The sequence below is a fragment of the Equus asinus genome, chromosome 18 (genome assembly GCF_041296235.1).
Source record: "Equus asinus isolate D_3611 breed Donkey chromosome 18, EquAss-T2T_v2, whole genome shotgun sequence".
NCBI classification, from domain to species: domain Eukaryota; kingdom Metazoa; phylum Chordata; class Mammalia; order Perissodactyla; family Equidae; genus Equus; species Equus asinus.
Genome location: NC_091807.1, coordinates 6,705,837 through 6,733,030, shown reverse-complemented (window position 1 = coordinate 6,733,030; position 27,194 = coordinate 6,705,837).

The window sequence follows — 27,194 nt, the reverse complement described above, 5'->3', positions numbered from 1 at the left end:
ATTAAAAACCAAACAAACAAAAACTTTTCCACACCCCTTAATTCTGTTAGATTGATCCTTTTCTTTTTCCATAGAAATTACTTTGATGTTCATACACATGAAATCAGTATTCATTTAAAGCTTTAAAAAAATCTTCTGCCAAGGTATATATAATTTCTGATCATTATCATTTCCTTTTACTCAAGGACCTTTAGATTAGATTAATTCCCCAAACCTCTTCAATGTTCCAATAATGAAGAAAGATGATCTGATGGATAGTTAATTTTTTTTCAAAGCTATTTCCAGGATTGTTCTTCTTAATGGTCTCACTTAAAATCTTTTTAGAGGAAGTAGCTGTTTTCATCCTGAGCCGGGAGGAGGAAAGAGGTCACTCAAGTCTTAAAGTCAAGGGCATAGAAGTGCTAGGGACATTGAATGAGCGACATGAGCTAGAATGAGACACCAGAGCTGGGCCACTCAGGCAGTGTCTGAGCTGGTAGAGTAGATTCCTTTTATGTTCTGCTTGTAGGAAAATGGACGGGGCAGATTATAAAGAATTCTGATGGCAGATATTCCAGATGATTCGACCAAATAAGCATGTTCCATGGTATGTCTTTAGTCTGCAGAAAGAAAACTAAGAGATAGGAAGGCCAGCAGTACTCAAACACATATAATGGGATTACAGCAGATTCAGAAAGGGGGGGACCCTTATACTGTTAAATTAGAATAAGTTGTTTTATGAATTACATCAGCACACAAATATGGTAGACATTTCTGAAAATGGGTGCTTGAGGTAAGCTTTGAAGTTCCATATCCAGGACTAAGCTGTCAACTAAAGTGAGAGGGTATTGGATGAGTCCAGGGATCCTAAATGAGACTATAAATCCTTGGTATGGGAAGACAACTTTCTTACAGGTATAACTGGATATGGGGCTAGAAAGCAAGGGAATTCTCTTATATTCTCAAATATCTTAAAATGCACTCTTCTGTCTTCTTATCTCTGACAAAGACATTGCTTTACCTGAAATTCCCCGAAATAGAAGCCTCTCGTTCTTTCCCACCCTGTACAAGCCATGATATTTTATAAATATCTTTATTCCCTATGACCATTTCCAGATAGTTACTTGTCCAATTTCCTGTAGATTTTTCTTTAGCCAAAGTTCATGAAATGCTAGATCATTCTCTTCTCTCTTTGTGTCAGTCATAGCATGATGTCCTCTTTATTTCTCAACCACATATTCATTGAGAATTTTGGCAACATACTCCTTCTTGTTACTTAAAGTCCCATTATCATTTCACATGACTTTAATGCTTATACCAATGTCCTGATCAAAATATTAGCTTCAAAGCCTGTTGATCTCAACAATTCTCCAATTAATACATCCATTTTCAAAGTCAGATCCAGAAATTTGTCATTATCCTCAGAAATATTATAACAAGATTGCCTAATATCAGTGGTAACCCTCTGTAAGTAAAATAACAATTTCACAGCTTTATTAAGGTATAATTCACATATAATAAACTATGTATACTTAATATATATGTGATACATTTTTATATATGTATACATCATAAAAACATCACCACAATCAAAATAATGGACATATCCATCACCCTCAAAATTTTCTTCATGCCTCTTTGTAATCTCTCTCTCTCTCAACCTTCCCAGTACATCCATCTTCAGGCAACCGCTTATCTGCTTTCTGTCTCTACAGGTTAGATTGCATATTCTAGAATTTACATAAATGGACCTACATAGTATGTATTTTTTAAAAAAATTTTGTCTGATTTCTTTCACTCAGCCTAATTATTTTGAGGTTCCACATATTATTGTGGATAGATAGTATCAATCCTTTTTGTTGCCAAGTAGTATTCCATTGTCTAATGTACCAAAATTTGTTTTTTCTTCTACATCTTGACAGACATTTGCTTTCTTTATAGTTTTGGCTATGAGACAGAAAGTTGTTATAGCAGTTATATGAATTGATTGACAATGTTGTTCAAGTTCTCTGCATCCTTACTGATTTTCTGTCTATTTATCACAACAATTATTCAGAGAGGAGTATTGAAATTTGCAGCTACACTTAAATATTTTTCTATTTGAAGTACTACTAGTTTTGCTCTATGTATTTTGAAGATCTGTTAATATTTACATACATATTTTATATTGTTATGTTTTCATCAAGAAACGACCCATTTATCATTATAAAGTGACTTTGCTTATCACCATCATTATTATTCACTCTGAAATCTAATTTTTCTAACATAAATATAGCTATTCTAGCTTTCTTTTGTTTAATGTTAGCATGGTATATCTTTTTCTATTATTTTACATTTAACCTATTTGATTCTTTATATTTAAATGGATACAGTTGGATTTTGCTTTTTTATTCAATATGATCACCTCTGGCATTTAATGTAGTATTTATATCATTTATATTTAATGTGATTATTGATATGATTATGTTTAAATCTTAAATATTTCTATCAGGTCTATTAATTCTATTTATTCTTTGTTCCTTTTCCCATATTCTTCTGACTTCTTTTGAGGGAATTTACTACATTTTACAATTTAATTTAACTTCCTTGTTGGTTTATCAGCTACAAAACATTGTTTTGTTATGTTGCTAGTTGCTTTTGTTTGATAGTATACAGTTTTTACTTATTTTACAGTCTATTCTAAGCATGGTGTAAGAGTCTAAAAACAATCTTAATTTAAATATCTTCTCTAAGCTTTCTTGCTTTTTTTCATACATTTTACTTTTGCAAGTTATAAACCCCAAACTTCTTATTTTGCAGACATTTTATTGAGATGAGAAAGCATTCTAACATGTTACATCTTCCTCCGCCTCCTCTTGCTTATCCTTCTCCTCCATTCCCCCTCCCCCTCTTCCTTCTCCTCCTCCTCCTCCTTCTTTAGAATATGAAAACCATTGTCTCTGAGTACATACAAAAGGAAAAAAGAAGAGGTAGTACAACCTTGGCTCTGAGAGGCTGTGGGATATTGAGTCTAGTCATGGTCTCTGGTATATTATTTTTTCTAAGAGCTAGAAACAGATAAGGACACTGGCTCAATGTTCCCCTTGTGAGGTCTTTCACTGTTTTAGGCATAGAGGAAAAATCTTCATAATTTATCCATGATGTTAATGTTATTGGTGGAAATTTTTATCCAATTTACAACATGTTCTTAATTTATCTCTATTTTCTGGTGTTAGTTCTGCTGTAGTTAGAGTTTGGGTATTCTGTTATATTTTACAAAGTAGTGCAATTATTTATGATTATTGCTTGATAAGAGACTACATTTTTTTAAAAGTAAAGGATCTGTCTTACTAGGCTTTTATTTAGAATTTTCAGTTTTATTGTTACTGAAGGAGAACTTTGCATATATTTTCTATACATTGTTTTAATCATGTGTGCATAGGAATGATAGCATAAGTAAAATAAATAGGCTTGAGCAAACCTCAAATTTTTAAAAGTTAGAGCCTTAGTCTATCAAATCACTTATCTACTCAGAATTATCAGTGTTTATAATTAGTATGAGTTGTGCTCTGTACTTTCAAGGATATTAATGATGCAGCATTTTTTGAGAGAGCTCCATTATTATTTTCATTATGAACTTCCAAGCTGCTGATACCTATTCTGCATGCATAAATAATGACAGCTATATCTTTACCGTAACCTATCGAACAGTAATTTCAAGTTGTTAAAATATGAAAAAATGTACAACTTGTAATTGATTAAATGCAGTCTTAGCTCCGTAATTCAAAAATGTTTTATTGAATATCGCATCTGTACTAGCCCATGTGCTAAGAACAGGAGATACAGCAGTGAACAAGAAGATACAGTCACTCTTCTCATGGACTTGTGTCAGGGGCATTTGACCATTTTATTCATCTTTTTATTTACAAAATTTATCATCTTGTATTACACTGGCTCGCCATAAGGATTAAGATGCTAGAATTTACACACAACCTTGAGTAGCACTGAACATCAATATGAAATTCATCCCTGAACTCATTTGCGTTATTCTACGGAGGTGATAAACAAAGGCTAATAGTTAGCACATTCTCTGCTAATGTTATTTAATGTTTTCCTAATAATTTATACTTTTACCATTGTATGAACATTGATATTATGTTGCTTGATGGGGAAGATAACACTGTGGTCAAGAAGATAGGTTAATCAAGAAAAAGCATATCTGTAAACTCAAAATAATCACACAGTTTCCCAATTACAATAAATATCTGGACATTTTCAAAGAAATACCAGTAATGTTTCTTTTCTTTTCTATTTTTGGACGCAAATAAAGCAGTTTGCCTGTTATTATTGTGGAGGCAAATCAAAAAGGTTCTATTTCTCCTATAGTTAAAAAAGCAATAACTTAAAGGAATATTCAAAACTGTCTTTTCTGTCATCTTCAGTATTAAATTATAGTGGAGGACCTTCCATTGATATATTTCTCCATTTATATTCTGCTCTATTTGTAGTTCAGGGAAATTGGATAATATAATATGATTATGTATGTGGAAGAAAAATTTTACCTTCTTATCTGCCATAGAATCTATAAACTATTCCATAAACACAATTACATTTTTCCATTGATTTCCCTGAACTCTCTCTAAGGTCAGTGTTGTTTTTATTCTGAAGAGGCAATTTGACCTCTGGTTTTCCAGAGTTAGCTGGAAGAGTAATATTTACTCTTTATGTTATACTCTTTCCTTTACAATGAAGGCTTTGATTAAATAATTTATCTAACGTATGATAGGAAATAAATTTTGAAATGTGTAAAGACCAATGCATACCTAACTGGGGAAATAAAGATTTCCAGCTTCCTTTGAGGACTAGCCCATTGTCTTAACTGGCTCTCTAGTATTCCTTCCTTATATTTCCTATGAAAATAAACCATTAACAAGAGATTAAAAAATACAATAGAAGAAGAGGCATTTAACATAAGCAATGGATTAAAAAAAATGATACTAAGCTATCCTTTAAAATTTCATGCATATATTAAGATGTGAAATAATTTTTGTCTATATTTATCTTGGTTTCTGAATCTATTCTGAGCCCCCCTCTGCCTGTTGGGAGTAAATATCATTATTAGCAAATCTCTTATCTCCTTAATCATTTCAGTTTTAACCTGACAATTTAGAATTTTCCCCTAGACCTGAGTGCAAGACCCCTTTGGGTCTTCTGTCTTTCTACCTCTATCATGTCTCATAGGACCTATCCAGGGCCACTGGAAGCACTGCTGCTCTGCCCCTGAAGTACCCCTCAGCTATGCCTATTCTGCTGCTCCTATGCCATAGCAGTGTGGGAAACTCTGGGAGTAAACACTTCTCAAGTACCAGGTGGGAAGTTCATTACAGGTCATATCACTCTCAATTACTAATTATATCCAGACGTATAACATCACCACACTTTTGGATATAACTTGGGGTAGGTATATGGAGAAGGTAGAGAAACACTTTTAGAGGCCCTTCTCAACATCTAACTTTGTCTCTTTTCCTCTAGCAAAAATAGTCAGTATTTAGGATGGAGGAAAAAAGAAGTATTCACTTAAGCAAAATGGAGTGGAGAAGGGAGAATTGGATTTTCTTAGTAAGATATTCTACCAAAATCTCTTTGTCTTATATCTAGATTACTGGTTTTATCTTAAAGCCAAGAATGCCATCAATTATTTTGTTTAGTGGAAAACTCATTTTAGGAGAAATTATAGCTTTATATGTTACTGTTCAGAGTAGAGCCATGGGTTCAAAAAGACATGTGGAAAGATAGTAAGGGGAACTATCTGCTAATATTTCACAATTTCATACTGATGATAATAAAAGAGAGTTGAATTAATTCAAAAGATTTGGCTTTATTAAAGTTTGAGGTTTCAGAAGACTATGCAAGAAAAAACTCCTAATAGATAATGGTTAGTTTTCTAAATACACAATTTTTGATGCAATATTTTAAGTAGGAAAAGATAGCCCAGTTGAGACACCTGCAGATCCCAAGATCTGAAAAGCAGTGCCAATTAATCAACTTGTGCTTTGACAAGGTCGACTTGGAGCTCCCCATTTGATGCAATGGGATCAAGTTCAATGTATTTGCCTGACGCTGCAGCTCTTTCAGAACTTGATATCTCCTTCTGCTCTTATCTCTTCTTTTGCCAGAGGCCATTATGCTTTAATTTATTTTAGACTATGCCTGGGAATTTTCTGACATTTTGATCTCTTTAAAAAATATGGCAGTTTTTTCCCTCATCTTATTTGAATGCTCTCAGCTTCTGTGTTTTCTAGTAGTTACAATAAATCATAACATTTTGTCCAAATCTGTTTCACTCTGACTCCAATAGAATCATGCCCTAAATGTAGGGACCTAGTAGAATTAATGGCAGTGTTTTCAATGTGTCAGGCTGAAAACTATGCAGATCAATTTTATTTAATATAAGAAATACTTAGTAGGAGTCTTTAAATTTCTCTAAAGCTTTTTATCAAAAGCTTCCTCTTTGTCTCTAGAAACAAAAGTAATTGAAGGCTTCCCAAAACTCCTTTATATTTCACTTATTAGCATGAATTTCAATTTTTCCAATTTTGCTGGATTCAAGGAATGCCCTTTAAGACTTCTAAATTTATGACACTTAAGGACTGCAGCATGAGAGAATGGCATGGATGAGTAACAGCAGAGAAGTGCAGAACTTTAAGTGATTGCTTATCTAAAACTGAACCTCTCCATGCTCAGCTACAGTCATTTATATTTGGGATTTCTACTCTAATAATGTACAGCTGGAATTTTAGCAAGTCATGAACTTGACAGCAGGCTTTCTTAAAGGGCCAGGATTTCAACATGTAGTTAACATTTTTGTCTACTTCGCATCTCCTTTATTCCTTTGTGCGTGTGTGTGTGTGTGTGTGTGTGTAATTTTTTTTACTGATTATAAGCCATCTGTTCCTCTACCAGAAGCCAAGAGGCTAAAGAAGATTTTCTTGCTGAGTGACAGCCTCCAAATGGCATGACATTGCAGAATTGCAGGTATGGTATTGCATACATCAGAAAGTTGTGGTTTAAGAAAACAAGGAAATAACCAGAAAAAATAAAAGAAGCTTGAGAAACAATATCTGGAAAAAAAGTCTTAAATTACTAAGACAAAAGGTACAGATCAGTACTATCACAACATAAATAACCTGGTCGTTCAATAAGAGTGACAGTGGGATGCTTCCTATTCAGTGAAGTGTGACCTTTGCTTCCTAGTCAATCATCTACTCTACACAAGCTGGAAGCAATAACCAGCCACATCTTTGAAATGTATAGAGTATCTTCAGAAGATTTTTAAGCCAAAGAGATACATCTGCTATTGTGGAAAATAAGTGGTATGAATGTAAGACTTCATTGTTTTTGCACAGAACACGTTTAGGACCACAATTTTGACTTCTGACAAGCAGAGGTCCACATGACATAAGACTGGGCTTATGCCACCAAGGTAACATACACTTGGCTTAGAGTAAAGATCAATGTCTGTCACACACTAGCTTTCATCGAAAGAGATTCTTCCAGCAGAACAGGTGGCATGCCATGACTCAACTTTTTGTGCCTCTGTTTCACAGATTTTCTTTTTTTAACTCAATCTGGCTCTATATGTGTGTGTGCGTGCTTGTTTATTCATTTATTGGGCATTGTGTAACTGTCTGGGTGGCTATGTGATGGCCTACTTGTACGTCAGAGACAGCAAATGCTTACATAGGACTAACTCTGGTCGTCACAGATTTAGTTTTTCCTAATATCAGATAAGTTATGTTATTCGACTTGAACCTCTCATACAAAGCTTGTTATTTATTGTGTTTCATGTACCTAGCCTATTACATATTGGGTAGATTTACATGTCCTTGGTAACAAACTCATTCATTTACTGGAACACACAAACATATTTATTTTTATTTAAAAGTTTTAACTCTAGGACTTGTCAAAAGTCATTATATCTTTTGAAGGATTACCATTGTGTCTACAGCAACACAGTACCTGTGCCATTTCCTGGTGGACTTATCAAACTAGTTAACTTTATAAAAATAATGTGATAAAAATATTTTTTTCTTCAACTCATATGGTTTAATAAAGATGCATTATCACTGTCGGCATGTAGTAGTAGGAAGGCTTTTACCTGAAAGAAAGACTTTTTCTGGTCATTAGCATGCCAAAGTAAATCAAAAACTACAGTATTTTACTTCTAAAGCCTCTCTTTTACATCTTTCCAAGGTTACCATCAGATCTTATAGATGAATCCCACATTGTATTTAATAATTATCAGTATCTAAATAGATATTATGTTTAAAATTTTGTATGACAGTGCCCTTAATTCAGATGTATGTGATGGATAGTATTAAGATAATTTAATCTTTAGGCTAAACTTTAATTTCTTAATGAAATTTGAATTTTAATTGGTTTGTGGTAGTAAAATATTTTTGATTTATTATCATGTTTAATTATATCTTCATAAAATTGATAGTTGTAGAGCAAGATAAATGCATATTGTGAAAATTGGGTAAAACATTTTGTGTTATAACTCTGTTTTTCTTGAGTACTATAATCCTCAAAAGCATAAAAAAGTTCATATTTAGCTTGAGAGGTTTTTGTGTTCATTGTACAGTTTCTTACACATAATGTGGGTCACTTAGATATTGAAATAGCATTTTGGCAGGTCTAGCACTCTGTCTAATACATGATCTTTACCTGAACACAAAAGGTCATAGTTTGTTCTCCTCAAAGGTACATCGAAATCAAATTTTTTTCCAGAGCAACCGATTAGCATGACACTATTATTGCTGTAGGTAATTTTTTCTTGTCACTGTCTTACAGATACGAATTGATCCTCCTCATCTTTTTCTGCCTTCATTTTCTTGACTAATCTGCAGTTACTATATTCACTCTATTTAAAGCTAGGAAAATAATTGTTAATTATCCTGATTATAAAAACAGATTTTAAAAGGAATAGTGAGTATCCACCATCTGCAAATATACTCAAGCTGTCAAAAAATCTGTGGATGACTCCACTCTACAGTATTTCAGTTCCTGCAGTAAAGAAGATTTGCTCAAGGGGATCTATTTATTTAGACTCAGGCATTGTAAATTAACTTAGAATGTATATATTCTCTCTATAGAATACAGTAGAGAAAACAAAATTCAATGTGAATCAAAGTTTTATTTTAAGATTTTTAGAACAGTGCAGATTAAGTCACTGCAATGTGTGAATTAAATGGAACAATAGAAATAGTAGAATTGATTATAAAATGGTCAGAAGAGCTGTAAAATACATCATGTAACTATGAAGATAAAGAGAAAACAAGCAAAGGCTGCATGGATGGGAATAGATAAACATGTAACATAGACTTCTTGGAGCCGTTCAAGATGTGGAGTTCCACTGAAAGCAACCATGTCTGTTCTGTGCCTGTTGTGGTACCCTCGGCTCTGTGTTTCCTGGCAACAAGGTCTTCTGAGAAGCCTGCTGAGAACAAAACTAGCATTAAGCAATCTTCCGTGTCTAACAACCTGGCTCTGTTTCTGGTGGTTGAGCTAAAAAACACAATTAAACACATACACTTGCCCACGAAGCTAGGAGTAAGAAGATGTAGTTATTTTTCTTGCTGTTGCTGTTTGTTACATACAAGAAGAAAATACTTCTGAAAGATGCACATGTGTGGGATGAACATAAATATATGGAAACGTATACAATATGAAGGTGAAAGTTTTTGATAATTGGTCATTTGATAAGATGTATATAAAATATTTCACACTTCAATAGTATGGTATCTAGGCATGAACATTAGTGCCACAGGGGAAATACATTAAAAGACAAGTGTTTGTTTTCAAAGACTTTAATACAATATTTAATAAATATTTGTTGAATGAACACATCAGCAATATATGTTTCCCTCACCTCAGGTCTGAGCAAAACTTAACATCAATTTTGTTTTTGCTTATCAATTCTCAATAAAATTGAGATCATGAAAAATAATATCCATGATAGTGGCCTGACATCTGTCTGGTCCACCCATTTTAAATTTTATAATTTGATATATCAAGAAATCATTTATCTTTTCAAAGAACCATCTCTCAGTTTCATTGATGTTTTCTGTTGATTTTTTTAGTCTCTATTTCATATATTTCTGCTCTGATCTTTGTAATTTCCTTCCTTATACTAACTTTGGGCTTTTTGTTCTTCTTTTTCTAGTTTCTTGATATGTAAATTTGGATTGTTTGAGATTTTTCTTATTCCTTCAAGTAGGCGTTTATCACTATAAACTTCCCTCTTAGAACTGCTTTTGTGGCATTTTATAACTTTTGGTATGTTGTAGTGCCATTTGCATTTCTCTCAAGGTATTTTTCATTTCCCTTTTGAATTCTTCTTTGACCCATTAGTTATTCATTGGCATGTTGTTTAGTCTCCACATATTTGTGAAATTTCTTCTCATAATTGAATTTCAGTTTCATGCCCTTGTGATCAGAAAAGAAGTTTGACGTGATTTTAATCTTCTTAAATTTATTCAGGCTAGTTTTGTGACTAACATGATCTATCCTGGAGAATGGTCCATGTGCACTTGAGAAAAATATGTATTATGTTGCTTTGGAGTGGAATGTTCTGTAAATATCTGTTAAATTCATCTGGTCTAATGTGTCTCTTAAGGCCAATGTTTTCTTATTGATTTTCTGTCTGGATGATCTCTCTATTAATAAAAGTGGGGTGTTAAAGTTTCCTACTATTATTGTATTGCTGTTTATTTCTCTCCTTCGGTGTGTTAATATTTGCTCCTATGTTGGGTGCATAAATATTTGCAAATGTTACATCCTCTTGTTGGATTGACCCCTCTATTATTACATAATGAACTTCTTTATATCTTACTAAAATCTTTGTTTCAAAGCCTATTTTTTCTGGTATAAGTAGAACCACCCTGGTTTTCTTTGATTTCCTTTTGCATGAACTACCTTTTTCCATACTTTCACTTTCAGTCTGTGTGTGTCCTTATATCTAAAGTGAGTCTCTTGTTGGCAGAATACAGATGGATCTTGTTTTTATATCCATTCAGCCAGTGTATGTCTTCTGTTTAGGGAATTTAAAACATTTACATTCAAATTAATTATTTATAGGTATGTACTTCTTTCCATTTTATTAATTAATTTCTGGATGTTTTGTAGTTCTTCTGTTTCTTTCTTATTCTCTTGCACTCTTCCTTGTGATTTGATGATTTTCCATTGTAGTGTGCTTTGATTTCTTTCTATTTCTCCTTTTTTTTTTCTTTGTTTTGTGGTTACTGAGGCTTACAAATAACAACTTATGTTTAAAAGAGTCTATTTTAGTTGTTAACAGCTTAAGTTTGATCACATTCTAAAGCTCTATATTTTTACTCCCCACCATTTTGTGACTTTGATGTCACAGTTTACATCTTTTTATCTTGTATATCCCTTAGCAAATTATTGTAGTTATAGTTATTTTTGCTACTTTTGTCTTTTAACCTTCAGAGTAACTTTATAAGTGATTAATCCTCCTCCTTTATCACATTAGGTCATTCTAAATTTTACTATATATTTACCATTACCAGTGAGATTCATACTCTCAGATATTTTCCTGTTGCTAATTAGCACCTTTGTTTCAGCTTAAACAAGTCCCTTTGACATTTCTTGTAAGGCCTGTCTGGTGGTAAAAAGCTCAGTTTGCTTTTACTTGTCTGGAAAACTCTTTATCTCTCCTTCACTTCTGAATTACAGCTTTTCAGATAAAAAGTATTCTTGGTTGGAATTTCTTTTTCTTTCTGAACTTTGACTAAATTGGCCACTCCCTTCTGGCTTTCAATATTTCTGCTGAAAAACCTGCTGATTGTCTTATGATGGTTTTCTTGTACGTACAAAGGTTTTTTTTCTTGCTGCTTTTAAGATTCTGTCTTTGTCTTTAGCTTTTGACATTTTAATTATTGTGTCTTGGAGTGGGTCTCTTTGGGTTCATCTTATTTGGAAATTTCTGGGTTTCCTGGATCTGGATGTCTGTTTTCTTCCCCAGGTTAGGGAATTTTTCAGCCACTACTTTTAAAAATAATTTCCTGCCTCTTTCTCTCTTTCTTCTCCTTCTGGGACCTATATTATGTGAATGTGCATCCACACTTGATTTCTCATAACTCCCTCAAGCTTTAAGCTATAGTTGCCTTTTTTCTTTTCTTTTCTTTCTTTTTTTTTCTTGCTGCTCTGATTGGGTGTTTTCCAGTGTCCTATCTTCAAGTTCACTGAGCCTTTCTTGTGCTTCATCTAATTTACTGTTGACCACATAGTATATTTTTTTAATTTAGTTTTTGTTTTCTTCAACTTTCTGGCATTTCTTTTGTATTTTATTATATTTTCTATCTCTTTATTAAAGTCCTCACTGTGTTCATCCATTCTTCTCCAAAGCTCAGTGAGTTCTTTATGACTGTTTTTAAAAATCTCTTTATCAAATAAATCACATCTCCATTTCATTAAAGACTTTTTCAGAGGTGTTATCTTGTTTTTGGTTTGGAACATTTTCCTGCATGTCTTCATTTTCCATGACTCTCTGCATTGGTTTCTATACATAAGCTGAAAGAGTCACCTCTCCCAGTCTTGAGGAAGAGGGCTTGTGGAGGAGATGAACCTTATCATTCAAACCTGACCTAGCTTTTGGTTACCTCTCAAACCTTTGTGACTGTCCAAGCAATCTATTTTATTTTTGGTGTTTCCCAGTAGTCGAGCATTTGTCAAAAACTGTCAGTGCCCCAAAAAGTACTATCTCAGTCAACACCTATAGTCAGACTGGTTATAGCTAGATCCTCAGGTAGCCGCTTTTAAAGAATGCAAATATATGCAATTGTGTGACTGCAAGTGTAAGTCCCACTGGGCACCAGAGCTGGGCAACTTAGAAATGTTCCCCGAGTGTCAGTCACAAAAATTGGGGTGCCACAAAAGTGTATAGGCTCCTTTCTGGGAGGTACCAAGATGTGGAATGAGGTAGATGGAGAGTATAAATGTGCCATCTACCTGCCTCCATCCACAGAAAGCATCTCAGTAGGCCCCTAGATGTGTGCCAAACAGAAGCCTGCCCCTCAGGCCAAATTTCCAGGACAAGCAAATAGTCCTCTTTCACAGAAAGACTGGGGGTGTGTTTCAGTCCGCTGCCTGCACCATGCCCTGGCAGTGGTAGCTGCCCAAGAGCTGTCTCTCCCTTTGTTCCAGTCCCCTAGAGCCCAGAAATGCAAGCCCCAGTGGCTACCAGAGCCAGGCAATCAAGGAGTGTCTTCTAGCTGGCAGCCACAGAAAATGAGAACAACAGATCTAAAAGCCACAGCACTAGATACCTGTAAAGCTCCCCTCTGGGAGACACTGGCACTCTTGAGCATGGCAGAGGGATAGTGTGAAAATAGTACCTGCCCTCAGAGGTCTGTGGAAAGGAACACTCTCAGCCCTTAGATGTGTATTTGATTAGAAGCTTACCCTTAAGGCTGCAGCCATGTAGATAAGCTAATAGGCGTCTTACACAGAAAGACTAGGCTTTCAGACTGTTTCTTCTTACTGTCCTCTGAGGATAGTAGCCAGTTAAGAACTTTTTTGTCATTGGTTGCAGTCCTGCAGGACCCATGAACTTATGCCTCACTGGCCACCAGAGCCAGGTGATCTAGAGCTGTCCCCTAAGAGCAGTCTCAAAGATTGAGGAGCCTGATGAGGTTATAAGCTCCACTCTGGAAGAAAGCAGAGCTGGAGCAAGGCAGAGGAGAGCATAAAGATGACATCCACTGGCTTCTGTTTCCCAAGATTCCCTCTGTAGGCCCCTTGTTTTTTGGTAAACCAGAAGCCTACCCTTCAGGCCGAAGGTCCAGGACAAGCCAATAGGCCTATTTCACAGAAAGACTGGAAGTATGTTTAGTCTGCTGTCTGCACAGTGCCCAGGTTTTGCTAACTGTCAAAGAACTCTCTCTACGATTGTTACAATCTCATGGGACAAACCCTGCTGGCCACAAGAGGCAGGTGATCAAGGGGTACCCCCTGGGTGGCAGCCACTAAAAGACTGGGGCACTAGACATAAAAATCAGGGCACCAGATATGTGTGAAAGCTCCCCTCTGAGAGATACTGGTGCTCTGGAGTACGGCAGAGAGAGCATGTAAAGATGGGGAAGCCTATGGTTTAAAAAAAGACATGGCATCCAGTGAGATAGACAGAGAGTTCAAAGATGAAACCCACCTCTGCCTCTGTTCCTGGAGAACATGCCAGCAGACCTTTAGATGTATTAAATTAGATGCCTGCCATTGGGCTGATATTTTAAGATACGGAAATAAGCCTCTTTCATAGAATGTCGTTGTGCTTTTCTGCTCTGCAGTGGACCCTGGGGCAGGTCAGTCTGTGTACAATCCCTTTAAGAATCATTTTGCTATAGCCTGTGGGTCTCTTGTACACAAGATCTGTTGGTTTTCAAAGGTAGATGTTCTCAGGTGCAGAACTTAAAAGTCAGGGTGCCCAATATGGGGTTCAGGGAGAAGCTCTGGGTTTTGAATTCTCTCTCGATTGTGGGTCACTGTGCCAGGGGTAGAGTTTTTGGCAAGATTGTGTCTCAGCCTCTCCTACTTGTTTCTATGTGGGTTTTTTTCTTGTTCACCCAGTGTGTAGGAGTCACTCAGCTAGTTTGGGCTTATTTCAGAGGACATTGTTTTGTATGTAGCAGTAAATTCAGTGTGTCCGTGGGAGAAGCTGAGTTCAGGATCTTCCTAAGTCACTATCCTGAACCCGCCCCCAACTATGACTTTCTTATAATGTAACTCTTGAAGTCCAAGATCCCATGTTCAACACCAAGTCTGCATGCAACTCATTGTAACATAGAAAACCACACATTGTACTGGATTTTGATCGTCTATGCATTTTTCTTTCAACTCCAGAAGGAGGCAGGCAGCAAATTTTGACTTCCAACATTCAGAGAAAACTAAAATGGTGCTCAAGAAGCATTGCTGTAGGATGTGTGCTTTAGAGTATGTACCCACCAAAGTGCCTTGAGTGATGTGTTAATTACATGTTAATACACATGTGTTGGTTTTCAGACAGTTTGTTGAGTGCATTAGAACATCGTCTGAAGATAAAATTAATTCTTTCAAACTCAATATCACTCTAAGAGTTTTACATAAAAGTCAGGAACAGGACAAAAAGAAAATGATGTATCAGTCAGTAAACTGGGAATTTATATATAGTATATACCTTTAGAAGAGGAAAAGGCAAAAGGAAAGCTTTAAGGATTAAAGTATTTAAATTTAAAATTTATATTAAATCAGAGATAATGTGTCCTAAGTAGCAGGACCTGACTCAAGAGAATGAGTCTGATTTAACAAACTTGTCTCGCTAAGTAAAATAAAGAAATTGAGCCACTAATAATTAGACTCTTTGAATGGGTATAAGGATAGAATAAGCATTTTTAATGGAAAATCTGCCAGTGGAAATTTTGTTCTGCCCTAACAGAATTGGAAGTGCTTCCTGGGAGTGGAGGTGAATGTTATCATAAAGGATCAGAGAACTAGTTAGAGACTAATGAACCTTGAGCATTAAAATCCATGCTCTTCGGAAAATTCTCTAAGAACATACCCAAGTTTCCCCGACTTTCCTCAGACAAGTCTTAGTGGACACTCAGTGGAGGCTGATCTTTGCCCAAAAGGGTCGTTTCTGCTGCAACCTGCTGTCAGGCACATACCTGTTTTAAAATCATCTTGGCGTCCTCATTAAGTATTACAACACATCTTCCTAATTTCATTTATACGAGGGAAATATTTTTCCAGGGAGTAAACATAAAGGTGGAAAATTATCTCTGCTATCCTCCTACAACGTTTTTTTTTTCTTCTGCATGGAAAGTTGTTTTCCCACACACCTATGCATCTCACTCTTCTCTGACCTCTGCTTACATCTCACTTTCTGAGACAGACCTTCTCTTTTTTTATATGGAAAGACACTCTCCCCTCACCATCACTTTCTGTTCCTTTCCCTCTTTTGTTCTTCCTCACAGCAGTTATCCCCACTTGACACAAGGCATATTTCCTGTTTATGGAATGTGCCCCACTTGGACATAAGTTCCGTAAAAACAAAGATTTAGTCTATTTTGATTCATGGCTGTTCTGCTGTGCTCACATGGTGCCTGCCCTCTGTTGGAAAAATGAATGAACTTCCTCCTTTCCTCTGTGTCCATAGGAAACATTTGCCAAAGGGTTCCCTGCATTAAGCTTGAGGTATTACTTACTCTAGTAAATTGGTCTACTACCATGTGTATGTTATTAGAATTCCTAAATGAATATAAATGCCAATAAATGTTTTACACCTTTCCGAGGAAGAAGCTTAATTGATAGACTTTCAAGAGGTAGAGAAAAATATGTTATGAATATTTTTGGTACTAACCAAAATTCAACCTTTTTTTTGGCTAACTACAAAGGGATAGCCTGTGTATTAACTAAAAATTGGAAAGTTTGACATGTGTTTATTAGCATATCAATTTGTTCTCCTTAAGACGAGAGCAAAAATACAGAAAAATAAAATTTAAAGCTGCATAAAAAAGTGAAGTGGAGTACTTACAAATATATGAATTATTAGTGCATTTATCAGCAGAAGGGAAGGTAGAAACAAATTTTTTAAAATAATATAAAGAAAAATATTTTACTGTTTTTAGTAAGGCCGTTTTCTTTGCAGAAATGTCAGATACACCCTATTCTGTCACTCACACTGCATATACAGTTTTGAAAAAAATATGAAAACTTCAGAACATTAAGTTGGCCAAACAAAAGGACATTTGGAATCACTTTAGAAACTGGCTAAAGTTCAAAATGTGAGCAAGCAAATAGACTTTTTTTAAAAACATCATCCTCTTTCTTTTGCTATTGGCTTCACAGCGAATCACATGGAACCTCCATGAAGAACCTGTTTAACAACTACTCTGCCTATAAAGTACTTGCTTTCTTTTTGTGTCAGTAGGTAGATGGGAAAACTTGAAAACTCATTTGATTAATGTAAGAAAGTAAGCACTAATATCATACTAACTCTGCTTATAAATGGCTTCTATCACCAATGAAAAATGCTCTGTCACAATCAGTGCTCCTTTAATAGACAAGATCTTTTGATGGGGCCGGCCCGGTGGTGCAGCAGTTAAGTTCTCACATTCTGCTTCTCGGTGGCCCGGGGTTCGCCAGTTCAGATCCCAGGTACAGACATGGCACCACTTGGCAAAAGCCATGCTGTGGTAGGCGTCCCACATATAAAGTAGAGGAAGATGGGCATGGATGTTAGCTCAGGGCCAGTCTTCCTCAGCAAAAAGAGGAGGATTGGCAGTAGTTAGCTCAGGGTTAATCTTCCTCAGAAAAAAAAAAAAAAAGATCTTTTGAGCCGCTTGTGTACACATAACAGTCTTCCTAGAAGAACGGCCAAATTATCTTTACTGGAAAAGATATAACTTAGTACTCATGCCCCCAAGATTAAATAACTAGTTTTACAAGGAAGGTAGAGGGATTCCTACAACACCTATGTTAACACTTTATACTGTGCCCTTAAAATTTCTGTGTGGCTATTCATTTTTAATATTATCATAAAAGTTAAGATTTATTGATTAGTCTAGGTAAAAACCATTTTTTGCATAAACAGTTTAAAATTAGAAGTAGATTAATCTTTTGAATAGGCTGAAACTTATCTGAGAAGACATTAAATTATATTATTAGCTCACCTCTTTTTTGCTGTTTATGAAATAGGAATGTGGAATCAATTGATAAATAAATGCTTTGAATCTATGTTAGGTGATAGTTCAAGAGAAATGTGTATGGGTGTATGTTTGAGTTTAGTTATTTCAAGCTTCTATCATTACTTTTATTCGGGAGATACACACACACACACACACACACACACCCGCATACAAAACTGTTGACTGTGTAAAATATAATATTCTCATCAAATCTCTGACTGTCTATACGGGTTGAACTAACTTTATACACTAGCAAAACATGCCAGAAAAGGCCCTAGGCATTGATGACACAAAGTTCCAGTTGTAATTAACTGACAATTGTCATCTTTTAGGTGAAAAATAGACAATAACCTTATTTATATATGCCCTTCTTATAGTAGACAGAATAATAGTCACTCAGAGATGTACATGTCCTAAGCCCTGGCCTAGCATAGTCACATATCAAAATAACTTATTTTAAGCCACTGCGTTTGTGATAATTTGTTACAGTCTCAATAGAAAACTAATATAAAAGTTTGCAGGTATACATATATTTCCATAAATTCATTTATGTTTATATATGCTCACACACACATATGTAATGTTAATAAATGTTATCTTCAAATAAAGAAAATAAAGTTAGATAAGAGGAATAGGGATTGCCAAGGGGAAGGGAATTGCAATTTTTTAAAAAGTTACTGATAGAAAAGGTGATTTTTAAAGCTCTTTGATAAGGTGATATTTCAGAGACCTGAATGAAGTGAAAGATTAAGCCATAAGGGCATCCAGGACAAGGGTATTCCAGGCGGAGGGACTAGAGATGGAAGTGCCCTTGGGAGTTTGAGGAATATCCAAGAGCCTATGAGCCTGGAGCAGAGTGAGCAAGAGACAAGTGGTAGGGAATTTAAGAGGTTCTCAAGCTATCTTTGGTTAAAAAACATTTATTTGGATTTTTTTTTTTTTTTTGAGGAAGATTAGCCCTGAGTTAACTGCTGCCACCCCTCCTCTTTTTTCCGAGGAAACCTGGCCCTGAGTTACCATCCATGCCCACCTTCCTCCACTTTATACGTGGGACGCCTACGACAACATGGTGTGCCAAGCCATGCCATGTCTGCACCCGGGATCCGAACCAGCGAACCTGGGCCGTCAAAGCGGAACATGCGCACTTAGCTGCTGCACCACCGGTCCGGCCCCTGGATTTGTTTTATTGTAAACTTTGTCATAAGCCGATGCCCTTTGTAAAATACAATTAAATGATTGTCTAGAAACACAAATTTAAAGTAAATGTAGACGATCTACAAAATGCAACTTTTTAATATTAGAATCAACATAAAAATAAATTTAAATAAATATAACAAACATAACATAGGAAAAAGGAAAAATGCTACAAAAATCATATTCTGTTCATGAAAATGGCATGGACAGGAAACAAGCTTGTGGACCACCGACCCCACTTTGAATTGCTCTGATGTCCGTGGACCATTTAAAGGACTTTGTTTTTTCTGAGTGAGACTGGAAGCCACTGTATGGTTTTGAACAAAGATGTTTCTCAGTTTACATTTTATGAGTACTATTCCGAGCACTTTGTGGAGAGTGGGTTTTGGCAGGTAGATAGGAAAGCAGGCGAACCAGTTTGGAAGTTTTCGAAATAATCCCAAGAAAGAACAAAGGCAGCATTAACCCAAGTGGTAGTCAAAGAGGTAAGAAATGCTGGAATTACAGCCATATTTTGAAGATAGAGCTGACAGATTTATCGATGAGCTTTGTGGTATACGAAGTATTGAGTAAAACAAAAGATAAATAAAGATTTTGGAAACTTACTATGCTGACAAACAGCATTACCATTTCCTGAGGAAAACTGGAGGAGAAGCAGATTTGGTGTTTAAGGGTGAAGAGTCAGGAGTTTATTTCGACCTTTTATATATTATTGGATTTTTAATGCTGTGTAACAAGTTACACAGCAAATTTAGCAACTTAGAACACCAACCATTCATTATCCCACACTTTCTGTAGGTCAGAAGTCTGGGCTTGACTTAACAGGATTCTCTGCTCAGGGTCTCATGGGGTAAAATCAAGGTGTCTGCCACAGGGTTCTGATCTGGAGCACAGCATCTCTTAAAAGTGATTCAGGTTGTTGGCAGGATTCTCTTCCTTAAAGCTGTAGGACTCAGGCCCTGCTTTCTTGCTGTCTGTTAACCTGAGGCCATCCTCAGCTCCTGGAGTTCCTATCCTGTTCCATGCCAGGTGGTCCTCTCCATAACATGGCAGTTGCTTGTTCAAGGCTAGCAGGAGAATCCCCTTAGTCAGTTACCAAGGAATCCTCTATGAAGTAACAAAATCATGGAATGACTACCCATCATCTTGATAATATAGCAAAACTTAATCAAGGGAGCAACTACCTTATTGCTGTTCACAAGTCCCTCCACAGTGAAGGTGAGAGGACTTTTTAGGGTGTATACACCAGGAAGTGAGAATCTTGGGAACCATCTTAGAATTCTGCACACCACAGAGGCCTGTTTGGAATCTGAGTGGAACCATCACATAAACGGTTAAATATAGACATCTAGAATTCAGAGGAGAGATCTGAGTTGGAAATTCACTTCTGAAAATTATGCTGGCTACTTTCATTTACCTCTTCTCCTCGCATCTCTGTTCTTATCTTTGCTGTCCTGATCTGTGCCACGGGAGACCAACATTTCCTGGACTCCTTTACCCTCAGACTCCAAGCTTCCTTCAGCCAATGGAAAGCAGAAGCTTTCAGAATTCCAAAGAGCCCAGACATCTCCCTGACATTGGTTTCTAGCCTCTACTGCCAAAGCTCTGTTTGGGCTGCTCCTCTTCTGCTGTGGTTCCAGTTATCCAAGGATCTGATGACACCATTTTTTCCCATTGCCCCTTCGGTTTAGGGTTAGTGATGGCTCTCTGTGCTAGCCCCTTGCATGCTTCCCCATTCCTTTGTTGTTGGCACAATGCTTAGATAAATAGTCCTTTTGCTAAACCATCTTTTGTTATCACTTTGTACCTGCCATCTTCCCCACTACTACCCTTTGGAGCACCAGTATCACAAAACAAATATAAAGAAAATAACTGTCTGAAATACTGTAATTCACCAGTGGGAAAGTCCATAGTCCCTAAGTGAGCATGTTTTCAGGTATCTGAGGCTGCTGTGGTCAAGCTGAAATTCGAGTTTATTACCAGGTAGAGGGATTATCTAAAGGGCCTTATCACAGTTCAGTTAAAAGGTTGAGTCATATCTGTGACATGGAATAAATACATTAAAAAAGCAATTGAAGGACAGTGAAGCCATTCTATGAAAGACTTAAAGAAAAATGCTGCAGATCAGTAAACCGTCTAAATCATTAGCACAGACTCTGGGTTAAAAGGTATTGGATGGGGAAAACACTTAGAAATGAACTTAATAGGCCGCAAGAAGACTCAGCCAAGGAGGAATGGCAAAAGAGGAAGTGATAGCAGCAGTACAGGAAGTGCCTATTTTCCAGACCAGCCCTGAAAATGACAGTTGTGTAAAATTGCACTTCGGTTTAGAGGCTGCTCTCAACAAAACCTAAGTCACTTGGATAAAGTGCCTTCAAGATGCTGTCTTAAGTATCAACACGACAATATCTAGGTTGGCATAACAGTTTGTGATTAATCAATTGACTTTTTATTTCAACCAAGACAAATATTCCCCAGCTGCTCCAAGCCCATCCCCTGCCCCTTGAGAAGGAAGAAAGGTTTAATGACACTGACTGAGCAATGACAGTGTGTGTGACTAGTGCAGTATGACATGTTGGTTGTAACAGACTGTCTTGGTTTGAATTCCAAGGCTCCATGCAATCTGCGTAGAAATACAACATATTGCTTAATATCTGTGATCCTCTATTTTCTGATATGCAAAATAAAAAATAAGATTACCCGCCTCAATATTGTGTTTTGAAGATTATATACGATAATGCTTGTCAAGTGTCAGGTACACTGTTGACATTCAACAAATCTCTTCTTAGTTTTTTGACTTAATAATAAAGATAACTCAAAATATGACATAAAAAAATTCTTATTTTGGATGATTGCCACTGGCAATAAATTCTATAAAAATATAAAATATTTATGACAGCTATATACCCAATCTTTCATGCAAATGTATTGTTTTATTCAAAAGGGATTTTTGAAGCATTTGCCTTAGTTCAGTCAAGTGATATTTAAAAAATAAAAAGTACTTGATATGAATTTATATGTAAAATAATTTTCTTCATCCATTGACATTCCATCTTCAGAAATGACTTAAATGGCTTCATTTTCCTTCAGTTTGTGACCAGCATTTATAGGAGCACAGATCAGAGTAGAGATCACACTAAACTTATCGCAGCAGCTAGAGACACGACACACATGTCGTTAAATCTGTCCTGCTCCCAAAATATATACAATTAGCACCAAGCCTCTTTTCAGACCATAATTAACCAGAATATATCTGTGGGAGAATTTAGCAAGTTACCTTTTACAAAGCAGAATTAGAGTCTTCTGCATATTCTGTAGTGCGTTTTCTCTAAATTTACTAAGTACTAGCGTTAGAAAAATTACTAATATAGAAAGTACTAGTGTACAAAGGTACTAGTGTAAAAAATTAGTGTCATTGATGGCAAGTCTGACCACAGAAAGTGCTGCAGCATAGTAAATAAGGCTTTTTCTTTTACTAATCAATATATCCCATAACATAGAACAAACCAACCCAATGGGAAGAAATGAGAATATATTCATACCTTCTAAGAGCTGGAAGTTAAAATGCTTAGGATCATCACAAGAGTTTTACCATTCTGTTATATTCTAAATGCTATCGTGAGGTCTACATTTGTTTTTCCAAATTCGAATTGTAGCCTAATTTTTCTACATTTTGAAATATAAGCAGAGTAAACTTCCAGTAGCCTTTTGAAAGTCACTCTGGCTTCTTCCGAGTTAGTTTGTTTTTTGTGTAGGGAACTATTTTCCCCAACAATGAGAGAAGCGACTTTTCCTTTCAGAGATGGAGGAAACAGGTAGAATTCTTCAGTAAGTGGAAGAGACCCGACTGAGACTGAGCCAAATTTGGAAAACAATGCTGAGAAATAGGGAGCTTAATGAAGGAGAGAAAAAGCTGCCTACCTCTTGCCTGGGGCAGGGTCCCCAGAGGCCTGAATTAATATATAGGAAGATACAGAAAAAGACTGTATAGGAACCAATAGGAATTGAAGAAAGATAGTGCATTTATAAAACAATTCTCTTGGGTGTGAAACCATTACCTTTTTGACTCAGATAGTATATATTACCCAGCAAATCAGTTAGAGTAATTTGTTATTCAGATCTTATCTGACTTTAAATATCTGTAAAATTGGGAGAAGTACATGTGTACACATACATAGACTTGGTTTATTATATAATTATTAAACACTGCAGTGAGGTGGACTAGACAATATCCAAGTAAGTAATTCACTTTTTCAACATATAATAGTTGCCTCATGCAAGGATTCTAAGTATATTTGGAAGGAAGCATTATTTTGGTAATTCTGTAAGAACTGGGGGAATTTCTCTATGGCCATGCTACACTTTTAAAGTGTGTAAACTAAACTGAAACTACCCTGCATTTGCAGCTATAACACATTTACCTAGACGGTGTAAAGGGATTTAAGTTTATTCTTTATAATTATAAGAATATGGAATTAATATTTCTGTAATTGCTCTTTTATCATTTCTACTTTAAATTCTTGCCTGATGATCTCCTCAAAGAAATGCTTGATTATGCTTTGGGACAATTTTATATTATTTTCACATTTTATTGCAAATAGTTACATGTTCATTTAATTTAATCATAGTAATGTTGCTTTTAATGTTAATGTTAAGGAAAATGTTTAACGTCGATTTCTTGAATATTTCCTTTTGCAACATTATAAAAAATACTAAATGCTTAGGATACTTTCACTAAAATACTTAAGTGAGAATTTTATTTTCCTAATTGTCCGATCTCTCTTTGCTTACAAAATTGTTCCCAATTAAGGTAGCTCTTTTGCCTTAGAATCAAGGATGTTTTAAATGGGATGCATGCTAAGAATTTCACTCTTTTTTTTAAAACTAGCTGTGAAGATTCAGAAATTTTGGGGTCACATAAATGTTACGGTAATATCCTCTTTTCTAGTGTGTGAACTCCTACTAGACAGAAATTGAATCAATTCAATGAATTCATTATATTAGCTTGAGATACTTTTCGTAAGGCACAAGATTTGGACGCAAAGGTATATATCTGCCCTCTTTTCCCTCTCTTCCCACACAACTATCCATCTGCCATCCCTGCTCTCACATACTGCTTACATATAAAATCTATGGAAGATATTTACTAGAAAATATATTCTCTGTGGTTGTCTTTTGTAATCCTAACCTAAGGGAAGAGTTACCCTAGTTAATTTTTTAATAATTATCAGTGCTTGACAATCTTTGTATTACATTTCTCAAAATCATTAAAACCTTAGACCACTATCTATACTGACATCTGGAAGACTATTAATTATGCATATACTTTACTGTTCCTAAACTTTCCTCAGAAGCTCTTTATTTAATTAAGCTAAACACTGCATGGAGTGAATAGTTAAGAATCCAAGTATTAGCCAGAATTTTCATATTTTGTGTTCAAGAATTTCTGCTTCAAGTAAGGCAAATACTGCAAGTTTCTTTTTTGTCATTTCATTGGATTTTTATATCCTAACAAAGACATGCTCTCACCTGTCAGTTTTTCACTTGAAGGGCCCAAAGTGAGGAATGAGAGCACCTTACGTGTAACATAAGTTCAATTTCTGGCACTTTCCGCAGGCCTGCCCTGGGTGTGCTCTATTTGTACTTCTTCCCATAAAAACGTCCCGGACAGCGGTAGCTCAGAGTAGTTATTCTTTCCAAGGGAAACTCAAAGAATCCATGGTAAATATCTTGCTTTATCTCTCTTCTGGGCTTGAGAATTTGCTTTTCTCTTGCTCCCAATGGCTGTAACAAAACTATGTCTTGATCTTTTGTTTCTGATGAAGCTGTCATTTGCTACTGTTTTGGGGGAAGCTGGATTTTAAGCTTGCTTCATTGCTGAGGTTGGTTTCTGGCTATAAAATTATAGATCCTAGAGCTTAATATTGAGGGGACCTGAGAACAAACACATGAGATATTTTTAACAATCTACATTCCAGACTTGGAAATTTTTACTTTCTTGTTTTATAAGTATTAAAATGATATAAGCCTGATCTTTTATAGATTCATTTTACTTTTAAATCATTTTAATGAGAAATGTGTCCTAAGAGAGTAACATAGAGGTTGTTTGGACATATAAAATATACTTTATTAGATCTTCTGTAAAACGTACAAATAGCCTTGGGTTTCAGATGATGTGTGTTTTATGAAATGAAAGAATGATGATCAGGATAATAACGTTTTATTTTTCTTTTCATTACAAGCAGCATCTTTAGCATCTTGAATTGATGAGTAAGGGACATAATGCTTCATTTGATGGAGGGTGTCTTAAAGTAGAAGAGCTGAGTCATGCTTTCAGTAAGAATGAATCTATAACTAGAGTTATTTAAATTCCAAGCTGTATAAAGTATTTTAGTGATAAATCAAATAATATTTACTCATTAATCCAAAGTAAAGGTGCTTTCTTTTCCCTGCTCTCAGCGTTAAAATTTCTGTAGTACTTCTTGCCGTAATTAGCTTCAAAATAATTGAAAACTATAATTCCTGCTGTCAATAATGGTGTGGATATAAAAGGTGAAGGAATAAATTTTATTAAATTTTATAGGAACAAAATGAGAAAAACATTTTATTTTTGAAGCAGGAAAATGTTATTTAACTATCTGCATCTTGATTTTTAGGAAAATTTTTGCAAATAACTAAGAGACTTTGAAAAATTACATAAAATCATATTGTATATTAAATACTCTAAGAATTATTAATATGTAGAAATTTTCATTAATAAAGGCATTATTAATACATCAATACTTCGATAAATGGTCCTTAATGATTCATATATTGAACTTTTCTAGTGATATACACAATGTACTAAAAGTATAAAACTATTTTATTTCCTCAAATTAAAAACTAACTGAACCATTGGCCAGACTCCTAGTAAATATGAAAGGTTAATCTTAAATAGTATTCTCATCTCCCCATCTGCACTAAATAATTCCTATATGGAGAAAATTCCGATAAATACATATGAACGAAAAAGGGGTGTGGGTAAATGGCAATAAAAAATATTCCAAGGGGCCGGCCGGTGATGCAGTGGTTAAGTTCCCATGTTCAGCTTTGGCGGGCCAGGGTTCACTGGTTCAGATCCCAGGTGTGGATCCATGCAGTGCTTATCGAGCCATGCTGTGACAGGCATCCCACATACAAAATAAAAGAAAGTGGCACTAATGTTAGCTCAGGGCTAACCTTCCTCAAAACAAAAAAATTTCGAGGAAGGAAGCCAAGAATCTATAACTGATTGGAAAGGGGGAGCAGGTAAAACATAAAGGACCTGCTGAAATAAGCAGCATGTGGACTCACTTCATGGAGCTCTGAGAGGGTGAAGTCACCAATCATCATAGACAATTGGGATGACTCATGAGGCTAAAACAAGCAATTTGGATAAAAATTTAGATGTTCAGTAATTATAACACCAGGTTCCTGTCTTCAATTTGTGAAGCCACAAAATTGAAGCTCCCATCTTCCTAAAGAAAAATTGAAGTAGGTATCCATTAATAAAAAAATTGCATGCCAAAGAGCTAAACTTCCAATTTATTTCCTCTACTTAACTGCTAATGTATTCACATCCAGATATATGCTCTGACAAATGAAGGATTGTTTCCCTAAAAGCTAGAAGGCCCCAGTGAAAAGCTCTGACATACTAGTGTCCCCTTATAAAGAGAAATAACGTTGCTGACCAGACCATCATGAAGCACACCAGTCACAAGCTCCTGGTCATGCCTCAATCTTCAATATAAATTGAAAGCCAAGGATCACCATCATGAAATCCTAGGGAAGCAGAAGCTAGAGCAAACCCAGACAAGGATGAGAGGAATAAGAATGTAGAAGGAGAAATGGAACCATATTCTGATGTCCTCAATTCATGAGAGAATGGCAATAATTAGCATTAAAGAGGAAGAAGAGGATGACAGAAATGGATAGAAGAATGTTTCCTGAACAAGAGCATTTGAAAAAGTGAACAGAAGATCTGATCTGGAAATATCATTGGGGAGCAATGAGGTCACAGAGCTAATAGCGTAGGACTGACATATAACAAGAATATTAAAAAAGATAACCTCCACCTGAGAATGATGTTGGGGAAGCTGTACCTGAAGGGATTAGCCACTACTGAAGAGGATTTATTTCTGAAAAATCTACACATTTAGTTACAAATTACAAAATGTCCACCATTCCACTAATTTGTAGGAACTAATTGTAATGACTAATTTACCAGATGAGAGCATGCCTAAAGCAAAAGAGTTGCGAAAAAATAAAGTAAAAGAATCAACA